The 19,567-nt window shown below is 43.2% G+C and overlaps 1 protein-coding gene across 2 annotated transcripts in view; it reads right to left on the bottom strand.

Moving 5' to 3' along the window:
* Positions 1 to 12,715, bottom strand: part of PDZD2 (PDZ domain containing 2) — a 320,362-nt gene extending 307,647 nt beyond the window's left edge. For both annotated transcript variants that reach the window (XM_038743608.1, XM_038743609.1), the window contains exon 1: positions 12,681 to 12,715. The gene's annotated coding sequence lies outside the window, so the exon portion shown is untranslated. The remainder of the gene's footprint in view (positions 1 to 12,680) is intronic.
* Positions 12,716 to 19,567: the final 6,852 nt, after the last annotated feature.

Here is a 19,567-nt window from a genome sequence, read left to right as displayed (position 1 = left end):
AAATGAACTACTTTAGACACACTTTCATAATTTAAAGTACTTCAAGAAGAAGTTTCCTTAACTGACTATAGCACCAGTGGCATAGCTATAGGGTAACTGACATCAAAATACTTATCGCTGAACTCTGGAATCATTAAGAGCAAAATGAGCCCTATACCACCTACTGAGCTCCATTTAAACACATCCAGTATGATTATACATTAACCACCTCCAGTCTGATTATGCTGTGCAACAGAGCTATCCCCAAGCACAATTTACATTCTGTAGATTGTGCCGAGTTGGACTTCAGGGGAACCATTTGGAACCAGCAGAAGACATTCCCAACTTGAAATCTCATTTTTATCAGTGAAAAAGCAATAAGCCTGTTGTTTATCTCCATTAGCCTAATGCCTTTTCTCCACTGGATCCAAGCTGAATATTCTCTCATTACGGAAGCATCATTCTCAACTGCAATCTAAACCTCTTTCACTTCTTCTGCTTGGACACTTCCACCCCATTAATGGTGAAGTTTGGGGAACTGTGTGAAAGAGATCTTTGAAGCGATTCTTTGTTATTTCTCTAATCAAGTGCAATTGACTGTCAGAGTAAAGGGTGGCCCGTGCTTCTACCTATTGGAGGACAATTATTGGATCATGGAGCAGGGTGAACCCAGGAGCTCAGCGTCTTCCCACAGCCCTCTGCCCAAGACTCTGCTTTTAAGTGTGGGAAGCAGGAAAAAGCTGGATGCAACATCAGTTAACAGACGTTAAATAGTATTTTTGACAGGGAATGGACTTGGGTCTTTCTTCTCATGGCCCAGTGGCAAAAGCCCGGGCTTGGGACTCAGAGTTCATGGGTTCTAATCCCGCTTCCGCCACTTGTCTGCTGTGTGACCTTGGGCAGGTCACTTAACTTCTCTGTGCCTCAGTTACCTCATCTATAAAATGGGGATTGAGCCTGTAAGCCCCACATGGGACACCATAATCATCTCGTAGCTACCCCAGTGCTTAGAACAGTGCTTGGCACAGAGTAAGCCCTTAACAAATACTATCATTATTATCATTATTATTATTATTATTCACCCTTTCACTTAAGTGGTCTAAGGCATTAGAGATATTGTGCCCAAACAATGATCCAGAACTGTGCCGATGTGATGAAACGGCACAGTGCCGCTTGCGGCTACAGCTAAGGAGCTTTGCCATTCACTCATGGAGATATTTGAATAGAAAACCGATAACCCATCCCACTGGGATCAGAAAACAATTCTTTCCACAGGAGGCATCCAGCACTGCCTCAATGACCTGAAACTATGGTCTCTGCTTGAAACTCCTTGGTGAAATATTAACACTAAGATATTCTGCTTAATATTCTGTAATCAAAGATTCTGGACCTTGAATACTGCCTGAAGGAAGTGGAGGTGAAGTATTAAAGTACAGATGAGAATACAAGACAGTCTATTCATTAATCGAAGCTACTGTAACTCAAATAATGAAGGGACAAAAGAGGTGGTGGGTGTAATTATATTGCAAAATGCAGTGTCAGCTTTCATACTGGAGAAGCACCGTGGCTCAGTGGAATGAGCACGGGTTCAAATCCCAGCTTCGCCTATTGTCAGCTGTGTGACTCTAGGCAAGTCACTTCGCTTCTCTGGGTCTCAGTTCCCTCATCCGTAAAATGGGGATTAAGACTGTGAGCCCCACATGGGACAACCTGATCACCCTGTAACCTCCCCAGAGCTTAGAACAGTGTTTTGCACATAGTAAGCGCTTAATAAATGCCATCGTTATTATTATTATTATACTGGAAAAACTGAAGTTTCTGGAGCCATTAAACCTGGATAATATATAAATGGCTTTCCCACAGAAAAATTGACTTCCCTAACCCAATGAATGGACAGAGTATGCCTGCATAACAAATTGAACTAATGCATACAGTGCACAATTTTGTGCAGATAGGTGTTGCTAAACTACTTACATATAAATGGAGAAACTATTTCAGTGATGCCATGGCTGCAATGTGCAAACCCTGAGGTTCCTCAGTCCCCTCAACATCTCCCTCACCCCAACTCAATTCCAAGAAGTTGGGTCTAGGGTAGCTGCAGCACCTACTAACAGTGAGTCCTTGCAATCTCTTCTCAGGGTCACAGGCTTTTAAGGTTTTTGTCCATGTGCCTTTGAATCCTTCCAGTGAGACCAGTGAGACCCAATGAGGCATGATTATTTTTGGACCCCACCACATTGGTTGTGCCCATTAGCTAACCACTAAAAACAATTCTGTGGCTTTGGTAAGTGTAGTCACAGGAAATGTTGATTTGGGAAGTGAGGAATGTGAATTTGCTCATCATTCCAGCAACTTTTCAAAATATCAGGAATCCACAGACCTACGAGGACAGCATGTGGGGTTGGAACAGTCTGTGGCTTTTCCTTTTGGAAATGAGCAAAATGTGCGAGTGCAAGAGACAGTGAACCATCTAGAGCTGGAAATCCGATAGCCCTTGATCAGAAAGCTTTACTAAATCATAGGCCTTTCAGGAAGCACAGCTCACTTCGTGTACTCTGTTTAGGATTTCTTTTTTCATAGCCATTTTTCTTTTCAACCACTCTAACCCGAGCTGCTCTGAAAAAAGCCCCATGTGGTTTGAGGATGCTGTTTCCACAATGAAGTCTTCTGGCAGTGCTGCCAATCAAGTAGCATTCTCCTGTTTCTGCAGTTCCGGTGCATCCCTGTAATCTAGTTAATTGTTTGTTAAATCAATCAAGGATTTGGAAATGAGGTCTGAAACCCCAGTTCTGGTTCTGTGCCACTCACAGAAGCAGTGAAGCTTTCTTGTTTTTTCACGAGGCCAATTCTGAAAAGTAAGCTCTCTTCTAAAAGATGATAAGCACTGAGGTCTCGGCCGCAGAAATCAAAACATTATTGATCGGAAATCATGAAATAAAAGAATGAATGATAACACTAAACCTTTCCAATCATTCAAAAATCTTTATATTGCACTCTCTATATGCTGCATTTATAAAGCACTCATTATGTGTTTGAATTTACCTAATCTAAGATTAATTGGCAAGGTTATTCAGGGAGCAAGGAAAAAAGAAAGGGAACAGACAGCAAGAGAGTGTGAGCATGCACCCTCCATTGAATTAAAAGATAATTAATCAATCAATCATATTTATTGAATGCTTACTGTGGGCAGAGCACACAGCGCTTGGGAGAGTACAATATAACAGAGTTGACAGACATCTTTCTGGATGCTGCTGCTGATGCGCTATTCTACTACACCTCTTATCTAATTTATTTTAATATCTGTCTTCTCCTGTAGACTGTAAGGTCCTCCATATTTCGCTCTGCTGCCCGGATGATTTTTCTAAAAAAAAAAAATATCAATCCGTGTTTCCTCACCTCTTAGAACTTCCAGTGGTTGCCCATCCACCTCCACATCAAACAGAAACTCCTTACAGCACTTAAAGCACTTGATCACCTTGCCCCCTCTTACCTTACCTTGCTGCTTTACTACTACAACCCAGCTGACAAACTCCACTCCTTTAATGCTAATCTTCTCACAGTACCTCGATCTCATCTATCTCACCGCTGACCTCTTTGCCCACGTCCTTCCTCTGGCTTGGAATGCCCTCCTCTTCATATCTGAAGATCATTCTCTCCACCTTCAAAGCCTCACTGAGGCCTTTCTGAATTAGGCCCTCATTTTCTCTTTTAGCACTAGGCCCTCATTTCCTCTTCTTCCACTCTGTGTCTTCCTTGCATTTGCATTTGCACCTTTTATTCATCCCTCCCTCAGCCCCACAGCACTTATGTATATATATATATATCCAAAATTTGTGTATTTATATTAATGTCTGTATACCCCTCTGGACTGTGAGCTCACTGTGGGTAGGGAATGTGCACTACTACAGTGTTCTGCACTCAGTTGGTGCTCAATAGATACCACTGATTGAGTGAGTGCTTGGTCCCCTTCTGAACCAAGTTTTTAGTGCTTGGTCCCCTTCTGTTCTCGATCTACACTCACTCCCTTGGTGACCTCATTCGCTCCCACGGCTTCAACTATCATCTCTACGCTGATGACACCCAGATCTACATCTCTGCCCCTGCTCTCTCCCCCTCTCTCCAGGCTCGCATCTCCTCCTGCCTTCAGGACATCTCCATCTGGATGTCTGCCTGCCACCTAAAACTCAACATGTCCAAGACTGAACTCCTTGTCTTCCCTCCCAAACACTGCCCTCTCTCTGACTTTCTCATCTCTGTTGACGGCACTACCATCCTTCCTGTCTCACAAGCCCGCAAGCTTGGTGTCATCCTCGACTCCGCTCTCTCATTCACCGCTCACATCCAAGCCGTCACCAAAACCTGCCGGTCTCAGCTTGGCAACATTGCCAAGATCCGCCCTTTCCTCTCCATCCATACCGCTACCCTGGTTGTTCAAGCTCTCATCCTATCCCGTCTGGACTACTGCATCAGCCTTCTCTCTCATCTCTCATCCTCGTGTCTCTCCCCACTTCAATCCATACTTCATGCTGCTGCCCGGATTGTCTTTGTCCAGAAATGCTCTGGGCATGTTACTCCCCTCCTCAAAAATCTCCAGTGGCTACCAATCAACCTGTGCATCAGGAAGAAACTCCTCACCCTCGGCTTCAAGGCTGTCCATCACCTCGCCCCCTCCTACTTCACCTCCCTTCTCTCCTTCTACAGCCCAGCCTGCACCCTCCTCTCCTCTGCCGCTAATCTCCTCACCGTGCCTCGTTCTCGCCTGTCCCGCCATCGATCCCTGGCCCACGTCATCCACCGGGCGTGGAATGCTCTCCCTCTGCCCATCCGCCAAGCTAGCTCTCTTCCTCCCTTCAAGGCCCTACTGAGAGCTCACCTCCTCCAGGAGGCCTTCCCAGACTGAGCCCCTTCCTCCCTCTCCCCCTTGTCCCCCTCCCTCTCCATCACCCCCATCTTACCTCCTTCCCTTCCCCACAGCACCTGTATATATGTATATATGTTTGTACATATTTATTACTCTATTTATTTATTGATTTATTTTACTTGAACACATCTATTCTATTTATTTTATTTTGTTAGTATGTTTGGTTTTGTTCTCTGTCTCCCCCTTCTAGACTGTGAGCCCACTGTTGGTTAGGGACTGTCTCTATATGTTGCCAATTTGTACTTCCCAAGCGCTTAGTACAGTGCTCTGCACACAGTAAGTGCTTGATAAATACGATTGATTGATTGATTGATTGAGTGGTGGACTGATTAGCTGTAGATCAAAAGACAAATATTAGAGCACAATCTTCTCCACATATTGCTCATGTAAAGATTGCCCTTTTTTGGGCTGAAGCATTTGCTACTTGCTGCGCCTGGCTTCTTGTAAACCCAATCTTTTTTTTTAATGGCACTTATTAAGCTCTTACTATGTGCAAAGCACTGTTCTAAGCACTGGGGAGGTTACATGGTGATCAGGTTGTCCCACATGGGGCTCACAGTCTTAATCCACATTTTACAGATGAGGTAACTGAGGCACAGAGAAGTTAAGTGACTTGCCCAAGGTCACACAGCTGACAATTGGCGGAGCCGGGATTTGAACCCATGACCTCTGACTCCAAAGCCCGTGCTCTTTCCACTGAGCCACGCTGCTCTAATCTTCACAAAGGCTCTGTTCTAAGCGGCCTATTCCATTTTGATGCCACCACGAGATCAACCCCCAATAGTCTTTAACTTTGCTGTATCACCCAAGGTTGTGCTCAATTCTATTCTTTAAAACATTTGTTTTTTTCTTATTATCCTATGCAATACCATAATGGGTCATCATTTCTCCTCACTTGTTTTCCAAAGAGACTGGGTGGCAACAAGCACTGCTTTAGTGATAAAAGACTGAAATACTAAAGACTGAAGTACTCAAAAAAGTCCAGGACAATTTTTTAATGGAATTTGTTGAGTGCTTACTATGTGTCAAGCACTGTTCTAAGCGCTAGGATAGATGCAAGTTAATAGGCCAGATACAGTCCCTGTCCCTCATGCGGCTCAGAGTCTAATTCAGAAAAAAGCATATGGAATCTCCGTTTTGCAGGTGAGGAAACTGAGACACAGGTAAGTTAAGTGACTTGCTCAAGAACACACAGCAAGCAAGTGGCAGAGCCAGGATCAAAACTCAATCTTTCTGCCTTCTAAATTTGTGCTTTATCCACCAGACCATGCTTCTTCCTGTCATATTTTTTGATATGTCACATCTATCACATAAAAATATCACATAAATGATTCTGATGAAAATACTCGAGGTGTCAAATGTGATATTTTTGGTAGATGCTGGTCTCCCAGCCATAAAGAGAAACATTGTGGCCTATTGGAAGGAGCATTCATTGGCCTGGGTGTCAGAGGACCTGATTTCTAATCCCAGCTCTGCCTCTTGTCTTGCTGTGGGACCTTGGGGAGGTCGCTTAACTTGTATCTACCTCAGTTCTTAGTCCAGTGTCTGCCACACAGTAAGCACAGAGAAGCAGCTTGGCTCAGTGGAAAGAGCACAGGCTTGGGAGTCAGAGGTCACGGGTTCTAATCCCGGCTCTGCCACTTATCAACTGTGTGACTTTGGGCAAGTCACTTAACTCCTCTGGGCCTCAGTTCCCTCATCTGGAAAATGGGGATTAAGCCTGTGAACCCCACGTGGGACAACCTGATTACCTTGTATCTCCCCCAGAGCTTAGAACAGTGCTTGGCACATAGTAAGCGCTTAACAAATACCAAAATTATTATTATTATGACTTAAAAACTTTGAAGTGGTAGAAGCTAAAAAAAAGAAACTGTTAAGTGTTAAAGGGAAGACTGTGCGAATATTCATTAAAGTGCACATTTGGACTTCATTCTTTAAAGGATGTCTCTTTAGATCCTATTGAAAATGGATTGCAGCCATGTGAAGAACCTCTCCTCAGAAAGAGTTCTCGGCGATTTGTCATTTTCCCAATCCAATACCCTGAAATCTGGAAAATGTATAAACAAGCACAGGCATCCTTCTGGACAGCCGAAGAGGTAACAGCCACTACTTGTTTTGTCACTCATATAATTCCGCACACGGGGAGAGCCAGTTATCACCCCAGGCTTAGGGTCCCTAGAGTGCACTGCTTTTACAAGGGGTCTGTGGTCTCTGCATCCTTTTCCTTCAGCCCCCATATGAGTATTTTCTTTCTCTAATTCCTTCACCTGCAGTAAGTCCTTTGCAACCAGTCTTTTTCAGATCAGAGCCCTGCATCAGCTAGGGTCTAAGCCTGCTGAGGGTACGTATTTATTACTCTATTTATTTATTTATTTTATTTGTACATATTTATTCTATTTATTTTATTTTGTTAATACGTTTTGTTTTGTTGTCTGTCTCCCCCTTCTAGACTGTGAGCCCGCTGTTGGGTAGGGACCGTCTCTATATGTTGCCAACTTGTACTTCTCAAGCGCTTAGTACAGTGCTCTGCACATAGTAAGTGCTCAATAAATATGATTGAATGAATGAATGAATTAATTTTAAAAAACCCTTCTCTCTGCCTCAGTATCCTCAACTGTAAAATAGGGATTCAACACCATTCTCCTTCCTACTTAGACTGAGCCCCATGTGGAGCAGAAAATGGGTCCAACCTGATTGCATCTACCCTAATGCTTAGAACAGTGCTTGGTATAAGTGTATGTGCCTAATGAATACCATAATGATTAGAAGTTAGGACAAAACAACTGCCCCACTCCTGGTTTAGAGAAGCAGTATGGCCTAGTGGATAGAGCACATGCCTGGGAGTCAGAAGGACCTGGATTCTAATCCTGGCTCTGCCACTTGTCTTATTTGTGAACTTGGGCAATCACTTCACTTCTCTGGGCCACGGTTACCTCATCTGTCAAATGAGGATTAAGACTGTGAGCCCCATGTCGAACAGAGATTGTGTCCAACCTGATTTGCTTGTATCGGTCCCAGAGCATAGTACAGCACCTGGCACATAGTAAGCGCTTAACAAATACCACCATTACTGTATACAGTTTATATCAGCATGGCTCCGAGGAAAGAGCCCGGGCTTGAGAGTCAGAAGTCGTGGGTTCTAATCCTGGCTCCGCCACTTAATAATAATAATAATAATGATGGCATTTGTTAAGCACTTACTATGTGCAAAGCATTGTTCTAAGCGCTGGGGAGGTTACAAAGTGATCAGGTTGTCCCACCGGGAGCTCACAGTTTTAATCCTCATTTTACAGATGAGGTAACTGAGGCACAGAGAAGTTAAGTGACTTGCCCAAAGTCACACAGCTGACAGTTGGTGGAGCTGGGATTTGAACCCATGACATCTGATTCCAAAGCCTGTACCCTTTCCACTGAGGCACGTTGCTTCTCACTTGTCAGCTGTGTGACTTTGGGCAAGCCACTTCACTTCTCTGAGCCTCAGTTCCCTCATCTGTAAAATGGGGATGAAGACTGTGAGCCCCACGTGGGACAACCTGATCACCTTGTATTCCACCAGTGCTTAGAACAGTGCTTTGCACATAGTAAGCACTTAACAAATGCCATCATTATTATTATGTCTATCTCCCTCATTAGATTGGAAGATCCTTGAGGGGCAGGGACCAGTTCTTTCATTTTAATAGTACTCTTCCAAGCATCTCCCTTCCGGACTGTGAGCCCATTGTGGGCAGGGATTCTCTCTATTTGTTGTTGAATTGTACTTCCCAAGTGTTTAGTACAGTGCTCTGCACACAGTAGATGCTCAATAAATATGATTGAATGAATCAATCTAGTGAAGTGCTCTGTAAAGAGTAGGCAGTCAAATACAATTGAGTTGAAGTAAAAAGATGCCTTCTTCTGAAGTCATCCCCTAACCTTCTGCACCTTTCTGGTTATTCAGCCTCATCATCTACCTTAGCACTTATATATTTAATTTTTTACTTCTATTTTAATCATTCAAATCTTAGCCTTTACTTTTACCTGTTACATTACACTTTTTGTTTCCTCCCCAATTAAAATGAAAATTCTTCAAGATCAGGGACCTTGTCTTAATGATGCCACATGTTCCCAAGCTCCAATTACAGTGCTCTACACCTAATAATAATGATAATGATGGCTTTTGTTAAGCGCTTACTATGTGCAAAGCACTATTCTAAGCACTAAGGGGGATACAAGGTGATCAGGTTGTCCCACGTGGGGCTCACAGTCTTAATCCCCATTTTACAGATGAGGTAACTGAGGCTCAGAGAAGTTAAGTGACTTGCCCAAAGTCACACAGCTGACAAGTGGCGGAGCCGGAATTAGAACCCATGACCTCTGACTCCCAAACCCGTGCTATTTCCACTGGGCCACGCTGTTAATAATAGGTGTTCAGTAAATGGTCAGTTCTCCAATGGCACGTGTTTTTACTACACGTTCTGGAAACAATTAGGGAATGTTCTTCTGACAATGGACATCTGCCTGAATAGAATGTGAACTGATGTCAGAAGAAATGGTTGTATGCATCTGTGTTGTCAAACATGGTATGAATTTTCCTTAAAACAAGATTTTCCAAAGAATTCAACTCCCCTCACTAAAGGAAAACTGATTGAACTGGCAGAAGATCATTGTGGTCTAGTGGAAACAACATGGGCCTGCAAATCAGAAGATCTGAATTCTAATCCTAGCTCCAACACTCCCTGCTGTTTGACCTTGGGCAAGTCACTTAACTTCTCATTGCTTTAGTTTCCTCATATGTAAATCAATACCTATTTTCCCTCCTTCTTAGACTGTGAGCTCCATGTGGGCAAGGACGGTGTCTGACCTGATTAACTTGTATCTACCCAGAACAGTTCTTGATACAAAGAAAGCACTTAACAAATACCATTATCATTATTATTACTATTATTTTTACTGTTGGATGAAGGAGCTGTTCTGTGGACCTGTAACTTGATCTGAAACATGACACTTCAGCAATACAATGTCAGTCTCCCAAGGAACCTTCCCCCTTTCTTGATTCTGTTTTATTATTAATAATAATAATAATAATAATGGTATTTGTTAAGTGCTTACTATGTGTCAAGCACTGTTCTAAGCGCTGGGGTAGATGCAAGGTAATCAGGTTGTCCCACGTGGGGCTCACAGTCTTAATCCCCATTTTACAGATGTGGCAACTGAGGCACAGAGAAGTTAAGTGACTTGCCCAAAATCACATAGCTGATAAATGGCAGAGCGGGGACTAGAACCCATGACCTCTGACTCCCAAGCTTGTGCTCTTTCCACTAAACCACACTGTTTCTCAAAGTTTTCCACCTTGTTGTCTAACTATGCCTCACTGGACAGTAGTATGCCTAAATAAGATAATTCAGGGACAACATTTAGCTCTAAGTTGCCAAAGAAAACCTTAATCTAAATTTAAGGATTTCTAAGTGCAGGCGGCACCTAACTTTAGTCTCTGAATTTGTAATTTGTCCATAGCTTTTTGCTGGGTCTGCAATGGGGTTCATAATCATTTACACGGCTTCTTGTGTGTGACCTTGCAAAGCCCAGACATTGGCAAAATAGCTCCTGAAAGACTGATATGAGGACTTTCAATACGATTTGTATCTTGTAAGATGAAAGGTTTACAGAGAACCAAAAATATAATTTAGCACTGGTTTCCAAATTTCTTGAAGGAGTAGAGACGCAGAGGCCACAAAGACTAGATCCCAAGTCAGTTTGTGTGATGGTAGGGAAGCGGACAGGGGATTGAGAGAGGATTGGTATGCAGGAGGAAGGGGTGGGCAGTTTGGTGGAAGGGAAGATGCATTTCCTTTTTGGAGTTTGAATAGTCCTCTCCTCCTGCTTAAAAAGGGTGCCACCATCATTTCTGGGCCAGTGGGAATGGGAAAGAGCCATATTTCCATTGCTATACAAGCCTCTCGTGTTTTTCTCTGATGGAGTCATTCTACTCCAGGACCTAATTAGAGCACTCTATCTTCCTCCATTGTTCCATCCCTCTCCATGGTCAAGAAAAGCAGTGGGGATAGAGGGTTCAAACCCCTTCAGAATTAGTTGTTGGTTAGCTCTTCACCCACCTCCAAGAAACCACTGTTCCTGTTACTGAACTGAAGGCTATATAGGCAGTGAACTGAAGCCCTTGGAATTCACTGACCCCTATTTAAAATTTAAAGTGAAGGGATCCGCCCCTGAAATTTGGTGGGAGCCAGGGTTGGTCATGTGATTGTGGGGTTGGCTCCCTCCCAACTCTCATCACTATGCTAGGAGTTAGCCATGGCTTTGGTGCACAGTCTTCAGGAGTAAGCCAAGGAATCCAACTTTGTTGGTGAATTATTTTCCTATTAAATTGCCTTTGACTTCCATTGTGTTCCTGAAGCATTTAAGTAAAAACACCCCTAAATCTGCTTCATTACCATACCTCTTACTTTGTTAGTAATGAGATGACTCGTCTCCAGCTTCCTAATCTCCTTTATTGCCAACTAACATATGCAGAATCAGACAGTATAGAAACAGGGATTCTAAGGGTTCCTTGCTCTGATGGGCTAGGAATTTCCGTGTATTCATTCATTCATTCATTCATATTTATTGAGCGCTTACAGTGTGCAGAGCACTGTACTAACCGATTGGGAAGTACAAATTGGCAACATATAGAGATGGTGCCTACCCAACAACGGGCTCAGTGTATCTGTGCTTCTTCTCATCTGTGAAGCTACTATGAGAACTAATGAAATCTTGGCCTTGCTTATTAGAAAGGTGCTCTGTAAATGATTTAATCCCCCCCAAATCACTTCAGAACTACTAATTCCAATTTGATACTCCCTTTGAAAGAAAGCACTATGTGTTTTCTAAGGAGGAGGTGGGGAGGGCTGGCAGAGTACTTCCTTACGTGACTTTGAACTTTTGTAATAAAGAGTGAAGAGGGGCACCCTTTTGAGAATTGGCCAAATGATCTTACTTACATGTAGCTGTTAGAGGGCAGGGCTGTGTTTTCACTTGTATGTTCCCAAATGCCAGAACAGTGCTCAACACAATAGGTACCTTGATAAATCCCGATGATGAAGAGAAACGCTTTGTCCCAAATTCCAGGCGAAAGTCTCTGGATAATAATTGTGGTATTTCTTATTATTATTATTATTAGAGGTAGTAGTAGTAGTAGTGGTGATGGTGGTTTCTGTGAGCCCGCTGTTGGGTAGGGACCGTCTCTATATGTTGCCATCTTGTACTTCCCAAGCTCTTAGTACAGTGCTCTGCACACAGTAAGCGCTCAATAAATACGACTGAATGAATGTTAAGTGTTTATTATATTCCAAGCACTGCACTAAGCTCTAGACCAGGTACAAGATAATCAGGTCCCACATGGGGCTCTCAGTTTAAGTTGGAGGGAGTACAGGTATTGAATCCCCATTTCTGCAGATGAGGAAACTGAGGCACAGAGAAGCTAAGTGAATTGACTGTGGTCATACAGCAGGTAAGTGGCAGAGGTGGATTTAGAACCAGGTCGTCTGATTTCCAGGCCCCTGCTCTTTTCACTAGGCTACCGTGCTCCTCTGGATCCCAAACCACCTTTAAGGGGAATGAAAAGAGTACACGGAGCACTTGAAAGGATTCGCCCTCCCAAATTATTCACAATGCAAACTGAGACCAGAGGTGCCAGGGTTGTTAGTGAAAACCCACAAACAAAGCTGCTAAAACTAAAAAGCTATGGACATTCTGAAAGTGCACTCCTTTCTATAAATGGGGAGGAAAAAAGCTCTCATGGACTTACAGAAGAGTGATGACAGTTGAACAACTAGCGAAGCCTAAAGCATTACTCAACACGGCTCTTCCTAGCAAGCGTGAGACAACTTCGTCAGGCACTTCACTTCACTGTGAGCTCCTGGGTGGCCCTCGCTGGCTCTCATTCTTGACAGCTTCTGCAAAATAAGAAACGCATAAATTCGATTAAGACCCCATGCAGTTGCATCTCTGCTATAATCAATAAAGCAAAATTAGAAGCCAGTGTCCATCAACCTCTCAGAAAACCTAAGGGTAATGAATGACAAGCATAGAACTGAACTGAACTGACTGAGCTCAAGAGGAAGAATTAGAGAGGAGAAAATTGTCATCATTAACCCAAATCCATGTCTGGATGACGGGGTTTCACATCTGGGTCTTCACACTCCTTCCTCTGACCACTTTTCAAGACTCTGTCATTCACACTATATCTTCCTATTACCATCCAATGAAAAGGTTTTTCTTTTTCTGGGTTGAAATAAAAACTGGCAGCAAGATGGAAAACAAAGGTGAATTTGAGTGCTGTTTTTTAATGCTCAGTCTGAGTTTCTCTGAGGTCAATCTCTGGATAACAGTAATAACAATTATGGTATTTGTTAAGCATTTACTATGTGCCAGGCACTGTACTAAGTGCTGGGGTAGAGCCAAGTAAATTGGGTGGGATACAGTCCCACTGGGACAGTCTTAAATACCCATTTTACAGAGGAGGTATCTGAGGCACAGAGAAGTGAAATGACTTGTCCAAAGTCACAGAGCAGACAAGTGACAGAACCAGAATTAGAACCCAGGTCGTTATGTCTCTCAGGGCCTTGGCATGCTGGATCCAATGAGGAAAATCATCCTCATTCCAAGAAGAAAGTTTAGTAAAGATGGTTTCCAAAATTCTGGACAAGGTAGGGGAGATCTCCAATCATGCTTTCCTCTTTGGCTTTTTCCTCAGTGGTATCGTGTTCCCCCACTGTAGCCACAATACGCAAGCCTCTCCACAGCCTTATTTATAACTGTCATTCAGGGTGGTGCTGAAATCCAAACTTATAAACTCCAGCACAAGTGTGAAGCAGCATGGCTCAGTGGAAAGAGCCCGGGCTTTGGAGTCAGAGGTCATGGGTTCAAATACCGGCTCCGCCAATTGTCAGCTGCGTGACTTTGGGCAAGCCACTTAACTTCTCTGTGCCTCAGTTACCTCATCTGTAAAATGGGGATTATGACCATGAGCCCCCCGGGGGACAACCTGATCACCTTGTAACCTCCCCAGCTCTTAGAACAGTGCTTGGCATATAGTAAGCGCTTAATAAATGCCATCATTATTATTAAGTTTAGCCCAGGCCCACGGCAGTGGAGCCGCTTAGCTCACTTCCGCATCTGAAACCCCAGAGCGCACACCTCAGACAGGATCTCGACGAGCAGAAGGAAGAAGCAACCTGCAGTTAAACAGTAAGGCAAAGTCATATTAGCAGGACTTGTAGGTTCAAAGTCTTGCCTGTAACAAGTTCTAACAAAAGGTAAATAATTTTTTAAAAGGAGTTAAATCAGTGATCTTTACCACTCACCCAATATGGTGGACAAATAGGTATTACGAAGGTGAAATAGGAGACAAGTACTAGTATATCAATACAGTTTTCGAATTCCAGTTCCCCTTGCTTACTAGAGTGACAGTAAACATATCTTGACTCTCATAAGCTATCCTCCCCTTCACCAGCCTATCTGACCTTTCAGTACCCAAATATAGCACTAAACTCATCCAAGCCTTCTTCAGGCCACTCAGCTTCAGAGGGTACAGTAAAAATAAAATTATCTGTGGGTTTTTTTTAAGGAGTGACCGACCTCAAATTAGACCTACTGGTCCTTTCATCTATTTGCAGAGCCCACAGGACTCTTTATATTGGTTTTTACAAATAACCAAGGACAGCATTCAGGAGGCAAAAACAGGTCTGAACAAGGACAATGCAATCACTTTAGGGACCACTGTTAAATTCAAGAAAAAATGATGAAACCAAAGTTCAGTGCTTAAAAGTACTCTGCACTTTTGTGTAATGGTTTTAATTAATAATAACAATAATACTACTACTAATAATAATAACAAAAAACCCAAGACATTATTGATCATTTGAGTGCCTCACAAATTTCTAGCCAGCAGGTCAGACCCTGTAACAGTGTCTGTGGTTCAGTTCTTGAGACATCTCACCGCACTCTGACCTCTTACTTAGACATTTCCAAAACTCTGCATTTCCCTTTGAACATTAATTTCCTTTTTCAAACCACACAAAAAATGGAGACAATGAAGAGGCTTTAAACCATCAGGAAGAAGAAATCCAAAATATGAGAGTTGAACATAGAGTCCAGGCGTAAACCATGCGCAAAATTTTACATTCTTTTTTTTAGTTTTATTCTATTTTTACCACTAAAGTACCATTTTTAAGGTGGCTAATCAGTGGCTAATCAGTGGTATTTACTGAGTGCTTACTGTGAGCAGAGCACTGAACTAAGCCCTTGAACAGGTACAATATGCTAGAGGTGGTAGACATGATGCCTGCCCAAAAGGAATTTACAATCTGCAGGGCAAGACAGACATTAAAATAAATTATATGTGGGGGAAATAGTCTAGTATAAGAATATATATACCTTAAATGCTATGAGGCTGGGATAAGTATGAAAGTGCTTAAGGGTACACAGCCAAATGCACAAGTGTTGGAGCAGGAAGGGCAGATAGGAGCAATGAGGGCTTAGTGGGGGAAGACTTTTTTGGAGGGAATATAGTGTTAGGATCATTTTGAAGGTGGGAAGAATGGTGGACTGTCAGATAGAAAGCAGCGTGGCTTAGTGGAAAGAGCACGGGCTTGGGAGTTAGAGGTCGTGAGTTTTAATCGTGGCTCCGCCACTTGTCAGCTGTGTGACTCTGGGCAAGTCACTTAACTTCTCTGTGCCTCAGTTACTTCATCTGTAAAATGGGGGTTAAGACTGTGAGCCCCACGTGGGACAACCTACGTTGTATCTACCCCAGCACTTAGAAGAGTGCTTGGCATATAGTAAGCACTTAACAAATACCACCATCATTATTATTATTATATAAATGAAGGTGGATTTCCAGGCCATATGGAGAAGCTAGGCAAGAGGTCAGTAGAGGGATACATGAAAGTGAGGTACAGAGACTAGTTTGGCATTTAAGGAGTGGATTGGAGTGTGGATTAGGTTGTAGTAGGAGATTAGTAAAATGAGGTAGGATGGGGCAAGATGATTGAGTGCTTTAGGGCTGATGGTAGGGAGTTTCTGTTTGATGCAGAGGTGGATAAGCAACCACTGGAGGTTCTTGAGGAGTAGGGAGATATGGACTGATCCAACCGATTGTTCGGGTCTAAGTGATCCTGACTCCTCCCTCTTGCTGATGTAATTAAATGAGGATTAGGGTTTTCATGGCTATTGCACAACCATTTCAGCAAGTTGCTTTATATCGGTCAGGTATTTCCTTGAGAAGCTGCAAGATGTCTGGTTACCCGTGACTTTGGGGTCTAGCCTTCCACGGGGAGCTCTGTGTTACTGCCGAGTTTGAATACTGTTTAACCCTTGGATGTCCATTTTCATCTAGAAGCATCCAGTACCTGGCCCTCAGGCCAAATGCCACCCAATGGACTTCGGCATGCTGCCCGTCTGAGATTATCAGCCATTTGTGTTTTTTTTTAATCCAATTAACTAGCACTTGCAAACTATTAGGCAAGGAGGACCTAGTCAGAATAGAGATGAAACATATCCTACTAGAAAGAACATGGGCCTAAGTTGTCAGGGGACCTGAGTTCTAATCCCAACTCTGCAACTGGTCCACCATTTGACCTGGTTAAGTAGCTTAACTACTCTGTGCCTCTGTTACTCATTTTAAAATGGCGATTAAATCTTACTCCCTCCTAGTAAGACTACGAGCCCTGTGTGGGACAGCAACAGTGTTCAATCTGATTATTTTGTATCTACCCCAATGCTTAATGCAGAGCATAGTAACTGCTTAACAAAGCTATAATAAAAAACAAATGCCATTATTATTATTATTATTATCATTATCATTATTACTATTATGTGCTCTGGCTGACTATACCTCACAGTTCTTGAGAGTAGTTCGGTCTGTTAAATACCAGTATACTCACTGACTTAATCAGAATTGATCAATGACTTACATTAATCTTATTGCTGTCCTCCTTTGTACTAATAAAGTTGATTAAACTGCTTTTTAGCTTTATTGCTGCTAAAACAATCCGTGTTTTTGAAAAGATAACGGACTATATATTTGACTGTTATTATCAGTAAAAAAAATTCATGCAGCCCACACATGTGGATTTATGGTCATACGGTTCACTCCTAAATAAACTGAGCCTCTGGAGCCATATCCTTTCAAATGAGCTATTTGGGGCATTGCTTCAAGTTGTCTTCTACTTGTTGAACTCTGCAGTTATGCAGAATGGTGTGGTGTGTTTCCTACTGCCCAGGGCTGTGGTGGCAGAGTGGCTGGGTCAGTAAGATAGTGAGCAAGTATATATTAGAAGTGGTCATATTGCTGCTCGTTACTGAAACATAGGCAGAATCAGGATTTCTAGCCACATTCACCACGCAATTTGGACATGTAACCGACCCGCGTAACCAAAATCAACTATCTAATGGAGTGGTAAATGACTACTGAATGAAGTAGAAGTGTCCATCCTGTCAAACCCAAGTTCTGGAGGCCTCCTTCACCCCAGTGTGATTGGCTCTTAATCCGTTTCTCCCTTCTGCCTTTGACTAATTAGGATGTAAATAACAATGGCATTTATTAAGCACTTACTATGTGCAAAGCGCTGTTCTAAGCGCTGGGGAGGTTACAAGGTGATCAGGTTGTCCCACGGGGGGCTCACGGTCTTAATCCCCATTTTACAGATGAGGTAACTGAGGCCCAGAGAAGTGAAGTGACTTGCCCAAAGTCACACAGCCGATCACTGGCAGAGCCGGCATTTGAACCCATGACCCCTGACTCCAAAGCCCAGGCTCTTTTCTGCTGAGTCACGCTGCTTCTCTAATAAATGTCATTAGTATTATTAAAGGGATGACTCAGACTGGATATGTGTGCCTTCTTGCAGGAGAGGCCTACGGTTGACATTTCTCACCTGACTCTGGTTAAGGCTGCAGGCTGCTAATCAATCAATCACATTTATTGAGCGCTTACTGTGTGCAGAGCACCGTACTAAGCGCTTGGGAAGTACAAGTTGGCAACATATAGAGACAGTCCCTACCCAACAGTGGGCTCACAGTTGCCCTGAGTGGAATCTCACAGTTTCTGGAACTAGACTACCTCAATTTCCCTGCAAGGGGTAGGGCAAATCATCATCATCATCATCAATCGTATTTATTGAGTGCCTACTAGGTGCAGAGCACTGTACTAAGCGCTTGGGAAGTACAAATTGGCAACACATAGAGACAGTCCCTACCCAACAGTGGGCTCACAGTCTAAAAGGGGGAGACAGAGAACAAAACCAAACATACCAACAAAATAAAAGAAATAGGATAGATATGTACAAGTAAAATAAATAAATAAATAAATAGAGTAATAAATATGTACAACCATATATACATATATACAGGTGCTGTGGGGAAGGGAAGGAGGTGCTAGAGGAGCCACAGATGTAGGGAAGACTGAATTACCCGCTGACCTGCTGCTAGAAAAAAGCAAATTATCCGCTGACCTGCGGCTAGAAACAAATTAGCCTCTTAATTAAACAGCACTTTGATAAGTTTCTGCTCCCAAAGGAAAGATGAGAAGGAGACAGTGCTCACAAAGCCAGTCTGACCTCCTCACCCAACACGGCAATTGCCACAGGCAGCTGTAGCAGCGGGCTGGTGGGTCTTTAAGGGAAGCGGCATTGCATGATGAATAGACAATGGGCCTGGGAATCAGAAGGTCATGAGTTCTAATCCTGCCTCCGCCGCTTGTCTGCTGGGTGGCCTTGGGCAAGTCACTTCACTTCTCTGGGCCTCAGTTACCCCATCTGTAAAATGGGGATGAAGATTGGAGAAGCAGCGTGGCTCAGCGGAAAGAGCCCCGGGCTTTGGAGTCAGAGGTCATGGGTTCGAATCCCGGCTCCGCCACGTGTCTGCTGTGTGACCTTGGGCAAGTCACTTCACTTCTCTGAGCCTCAGTGACCTCACCTGTAAAATGGGGATGGTGACTGTGAGCCCCATGTGGGACAACCTGATCACCTTGTATCTCCCCCAGCGCTTAGAACAGTGCTTTGCACATAGTAAGCGCTTAACAAATGCCATTATTATTATTATTGTGAGCCTCAAGACAGAAAGGGACCGTGTCCAACCCAATTTGCTTGTATCCATCCCAGTGCTTAGTACAATGCTTGGCACATAGTAAGCACTTAACAACTACCATTATCATTATTATTATTATTAAGGGACTCATCCCACCCTTAGTATATATATGTGTGTGTGTGTGTGTGCGCGCGTGTGTGTGTGTGTGCGTGTGTGTGTGTAATAAGTCTGTCAGCTATGTGACTTTGGGCAAGTCACTTAACTTCTCTGGGCCTCAGTGACCTCATCTGTAAAATGGGGATAAAGACTGAGTCCTCTGTGGGACAACCTGATCACCTTGTAACCTCCCCAGCGCTTAGAACAGTGCTTTGCACATAGTAAATGCTTAATTAATGCCACCATTATTATTATTATTATATGTCTATATGTTTGTACGTATTTATTACTCTATTTTATTTCTACATATTTATTCTACTTTTTTATTTTGTAAATATGTTTTGCTTTGTTCTCTGTCTCCCCCTTCCAGACTGTGAGCCCACTGTTGGGTAGGGACCATGTCTATATGTTGCCAACTTGTACTTCCCAAGTGCTTAGTACAGTGCTCTGCAC

The sequence above is a fragment of the Tachyglossus aculeatus genome, chromosome 3, assembly GCF_015852505.1.
Source record: "Tachyglossus aculeatus isolate mTacAcu1 chromosome 3, mTacAcu1.pri, whole genome shotgun sequence".
NCBI lineage: Eukaryota > Metazoa > Chordata > Mammalia > Monotremata > Tachyglossidae > Tachyglossus > Tachyglossus aculeatus.
The sequence above is the reverse complement of the archived record's forward strand: the minus strand, read 5'-3'. Positions and strand labels throughout refer to the sequence as shown.